The sequence below is a fragment of the Orycteropus afer genome, unplaced genomic scaffold, assembly GCF_000298275.1.
Source record: "Orycteropus afer afer isolate SDZICR_OR568_19922 unplaced genomic scaffold, OryAfe1.0 scaffold00318, whole genome shotgun sequence".
Lineage (NCBI taxonomy): Eukaryota > Metazoa > Chordata > Mammalia > Tubulidentata > Orycteropodidae > Orycteropus > Orycteropus afer.
This window is the reverse complement of record NW_006921905.1, coordinates 101571-107047: the sequence shown is the minus strand read 5'-3', so window position 1 is coordinate 107047 and position 5477 is coordinate 101571. Positions and strand designations below refer to the sequence as shown.

The 5477-nt window shown below is 38.5% G+C and overlaps 1 pseudogene; it reads left to right on the top strand.

The window, feature by feature from the left end:
• LOC103206456 overlaps positions 1–5477 on the top strand; it is a 35854-nt pseudogene that overhangs the window by 17634 nt on the left and 12743 nt on the right.

Here is a 5477-nt window from a genome sequence, read left to right as displayed (position 1 = left end):
TTAAAGTCATTTTGATCAGAAATTAATATTGCCACTCCTGCTCTTTTTTGGTTGCCATTTGCTTGATATATCTTTTTCCAAACTTTGATTTTTAGTCTATTTTTGTCTTTGTCTCTAAGGTGTGTCTCTTGTAGACAGCATATTGATGGCTTATGTTTTCTTTTCCAATCTGCAACTCTCCATCACTTAAGATGTGCATTTAATCCATTAACATTCAGTGTAATTATCAACAAGTGTAAGTTGGCTGCTGTCATTTTGTTATGTGTTTTTTCATGGTGTTCCTGGTTTCTTTGTTCCATATAATATTCTGTGCTGAGCTCATTTTGCTTATGAATTGTGTTATAATTTCCTTTGTTGCAATTGTTTTAATATTTGCTAAACATTTGCGCTTGATGTCTTTTTTATTGTGATGTGAACGTTTATCATTTTTGTTTGAGGTTACCCTGTGATTTCTAATTTTATCCCTAAGTGTAGAACAGTCCATTCTATCTTACAACTCTTTTGACTTTCTCACCATTTAGAAGTTCTGTAACTACACTATTTTTCCCTCCTTTTGGTTTGTAGTTGTTCTCATTTGCCAATTGATGTCTCTTGTTACATGTTTACAATCTTGTAAGCTTATTTTACTTTGGATACTTCCATAGCTGTGTTGGTTTCTGAGTTATTTCATCTCTTGTATGAATAGTTGGTTGTTGTTTGCTGTTATTGGTTCTCTGTTCAAACGTTTCCCATTAATATCCCTTCCAATATGGGTCTGGTTTTAAGAAATTCCCTTAATTTCTGCTTAACTGGAAGTCTCCTAATTTCACCATCATGTTTGAGGGACAATTTTGCCCAGCATATAATTCTTGGTTGGAAATTTTTCTTTTGTATGTACTATCTCATTGCCTTCTTGCTTGCATGGTTTCTGCTGAGAAATCAGAACTTATTCTTATTGGTTGTCCTTTGTAAGTAACTTTTTGTTTTTCCCATGCTGTTACAGGAGTCTTTCTTTGTCTTTGGTTTTGGTGAGTTTGATGATGGTATGTCTTCATGATTTTCTTTTGGGGTCTATCCTGCTTGAGGTTTGTTGGACTTCCTGAATTTATATATTCTCATCTTTCATCATATCAGGGAAGTTCTCTTCCAACAGATCTTGGACAATTTTCTCAGTGGTTTTCTTTTTCTCTTCCTGTCTGGAATTCCAATTACACATAGGTTATTCCTTTTGATGGTATACCACATGAACCTTGTATGTTGTTGTTGTTATGTGCCGTCGAGTCGGACCCAACTCATAGTGACCCCTCCTTGGATTGCCAAGGCAGTGTCACTACAGAAGTAGATTGCCCAACCTTCCTTCTGAGGAGTGGCTTATGGGCTTGAACCACCAGCCTTCTGGTTAGTAGTCATGTACCTTAGGCACTATGCTACCAGAGCTCCTACATGAAACTTAGGCTTTCAAAATTTTGTTTTTATATTTTTTTTTCTGATTGATCCTTTTCCTAAGAAGAATTCAAGTATTTGTCTTCAATCTCATTAATTTTGTCCTCCATTGATTCAATTCTACTCCTTTGCTCTTTCAATGTATTATCTATTTCTGAAAATTTAGTATTTATCTTCTTAATTTCTATCTGTAGATTTTGAACCATTTCTAATTTTTCATCTATTTTGTCATTTTGTTCTTGTATTTTCTTCTGAAATCTTCTAGGGTTTGGTCTGTGTTTTCTTTAATTTTGTCAGTGTTTTCCTTGATCTGTCTCTTGATCCTTTGAAGATATCTAAATATAATTCTTTTGAATTCCTTATCAGGGAGTTCCAATGCTGATTCTTCCTCAGGGACACGTTCTGGGTCTGTATCGTGCTCCCTTGTTTCTACTGCTTTATCTCGCTTCTTTGTGTGGACTGTGATGATTTGTTGTCTCTGAGACATTGTGATGTTTTTGTACTTATATCTCTGTGACTGACTGTTCATGAAGAGCAGTAAGAGTGAGTCAGGCTCTTCTTGGGGATTGTTTATCATTAGCTTGTTGGTGGAGAAGGAAGTGGTGGCTGTCACTCAGTAAGTGGAGCTGCAGGATGTATGGGTGTGGTTGCATCATATGGGCACTGTTGTTGTCTCCCACTCAGTTAGACAAAAACAACAATTAAAAAAAATCAGAAAAGTAAAAGCAAGTGGACAAAAATACACCACATAAACTCACAGGAACAATAACCAAAAAAGAAAGAAAGAAAAAAAAAACCTATCTGGGGAGAGGGCAATAAGAGCAAAAAGGCAGAGTAGGAGAATAATGAAGAAAAAAAATGTGAAAAATGCAAAAGGAAAAACAAGGAACAGGGTTAACCATGAGAAAGAAAGAAAGAAAAAAGAAAAAAAAAAATAGAACCAGGAGCAGAGAAGAGAGAAAAAGCTGAAAACTAGAACCTTTCTAGTCATTGGTGTCCAGAATGTCCTTGTGGTTCCTGGCAAGTGGAGCCTATTCTTAAGTCCCTGGAATCTGGGAGAATGCTGTTGCTTTAAATATCCAAAATGGTCAAATCACTTGTAAACATTCAAAATGGCTGCGCCCTCTGGACAGGCAAAAGTCCACAGCTCAGCCTGCCTTCCTCTTTGCTGTTTCCCCTTTTATTCACCAGCTACCAGTATGGTCCTCCATGCAGTCCCTGGCTAGCAGGGCTGCTTGTTTAGGTTAATTCTTAGGTCCTAACAGCACTAGCAAAATATCCAAGCTGTGTGTGCAGTCAGGATCACTGCCAGATCACAGCTCTGTATGTCTCCTTTTTTGTTGTTTCATGCAAATTCTTTTCCTAGTTGGAGTTTAGTCCACTTCTATATCCTTTCCTTCAAAGTTCTGGACTCCAGGATTATCTGCTGTATCTCTGATAATTGGTTTCCCTTTTCTTTGTTGAAGAGGGTCTGTGCAGTCTTCCTGCCTATTCCACCATCTTACCAGAGCTCCTGCCTCATCATCATATTAGAGGAACAATTTTGCTGGGTATATAATTCTTGGTTGCAAATTTTTTCTTTCAGGTTTTTATATAAATCATCCCATTGCCTTCTAGCCTGCATGGTTTCTGCTGAGAAATCAGAACTTAGTCTTACTGGTTGCTTTTTGTAGGTCACTTTTTGTTTTATCCTTGCTGCTTTTGGGGTCTATCCTGCTTGGGGTTCATTGGTCTTCTTGAATGGATATATTCTTGTCTTTCATCATATAAGGGAAATTTTCTTCCAACAAATCTTTGACAATTTTTTCTGTGGTTTTATTTGTGTCTTCCTGTTCTGGAATTCTGATTACACATAGGTTATTCCTCTTGATGGTATCCCACATGAATCTTGTTGTTATGTGCCATCAAGTCAAACCTGACTCATAGTGACCCCTCCTTGGGTTTCCAAGGTGATATCACTATAGAAGTAGATTGCCCAACATTCCTTCCTAGGAGTGGCTTGTGGGTTTGAACTGCCATCCTTCTGGTTAGGAGTCAAGTGCCTTAGGCAGTATGCTACCAGAGCACCTGACATGAATCTTAGGCTTTCTTCATTTTGTTTTGATCATTTATCTGATTAATCCCTTTCCAAAGTAGTATTGAGCTATTTGTCTTCAATCTCATTAATCTGGTCTTCCATTGATTCAACTCTTCTCCTTTCCTTGTTCAATGTGTTATCTATTTCTGAAAATTTAGTATTAATATTTTGTATTTCTATCTGCAGATTTTGTATCATTTCTAATTTTTCATTTATTCTGTCATTTTGTTCTTCCCTTGTGTTCTGAAATTGTTCTTGAGTTTTGTTTGTATTTCCTTAATTTTCTCAGTATTTTCCTTGATCTGTCTCACAATCCATTAAATGTACCTAAATATAATTCTTTTGAATTCCTTATCAGGGAGTTCCAGTGTTACTTCCTCTTCAAGGATGTTTTCTGGGTCTGTATCCTGGTTCTTTGTTTCTACTGCTTTATCTTGCTTCTTTGTGTGGACTGTGATGGTCTGTTGTATCCAAGATATTGTGACATTGTTGTATTTATATATGTGGTAGTTAAGTTTGTGTGTCAACTTGGCTGGGCCTGGTTGAGTGGCTGGGCATCTGGATGTAATATTCCCAATGATGAGACTAGTGATCAACTCCATGTTGGAATCTACTGTGAGCAGCTGAGTAGCTGCCTTAGGGATGTGGTCTGCTTCCTGTATATAAGGAGAAGCCTTGGGGAACAGTCTCTAGCTTATGTCATGCTTGAACCCTGCATGTATCTGAGTCATTTTTCAGCAGCCTGCCATGATCTGCCAACTTTGGGACTTTCAATGGACTTGAATTAGTGGCTTGCTGTGTGGTTTGGTAACATCAGAAATGTGCCTTTTTACCTGTCAACCTTGGGCTCATCAGTCTCAGCAGCCAGCAGCTGTCTGAATGAAGAAAAGCCTCTAGCTCCAGTGGGCTGGGAGCAAGAGGCAGAGCTGAAGCCCAAGGTTGAGGGGCTTTTACCTAGCCCCTAAAGCCTGGCACTTTGACCTTGACTTAAAGCCTTCAAACAGTGAGAAAATAAACTTCTGTTTCTTCAAGCCATCCCATTTGTTATATATTCCTGTCAGAGAGGCACTAGGTAACAAGAGCAGTGTATAACTGGTGATTCTATGTTGGGGTAATTGGCCCAAGATTTTCATTTTCTTTGTTTTGTTTGGATGTATCTGAGTAAGCAAGACATTGTGTTCCTCTATTCACTAGTTGACAGCATTTATGCATGCACCATCTGTCTCCTGGTGGGTGTGATAGAGAAGGAGAGTGTGTGCACAGAGCTCTGTTAGCTGTTTGTGAAAAGCAGTTAAGGATGAGTCAGGCTTATATTGACCATCATGTATCAGTGGTCAGTAGGTGTAGTAGCAAGTGGTGGCCCTCATGCAGTAGGTGGGGCTGCAGGGGTTGCAGGTGTGGTTGGGTTGTTTGTGCACTGTTGTTGTTTCCCGCTCAGTTAGACAAAAACAACAATAATAATAATAAAAAAACCAACAAAAGTAAAAGCAAAGACAAAAATACATATCACATAAACACACAGGAACAATCACCAAAAAAGAGAACAGAGGGGAGGGAAAAAAAGAAAGAAAGAAAAAGAAAGAGGAAAGGCAATAAATGAGGCTATTTAAAGAAATCTTTTTAAAGACTAAAGAAATTGAAACAGAAAAAGAGAGAGGGGGAAAAAATCTCACAATACCTGGAGAGGGAAAAATAAGAGAAAAGAGTTACAGTAAGAGAATAATGAGAGAAAAACAGGAAAAATGTGAAAAGAAAAACAAAGGATGGGAAGAACAAGAGAAAAGAAAAAAATGGGAACTAGGAGAAGGGAAGGAGCTCTGGTAGCATAGTGGCTAAGTCACTTGCCTGCTAACCAGACGGCTGGCGGTTCAAACCCACCAGCTACTCCTCGGAAGGAAGGTTGGGCAATCCTACTTCCGTAGTGATACTGCCTCGAAAACCCAAGGAGGGGTCGCTATGAGTCGGGGCCGACTCGACG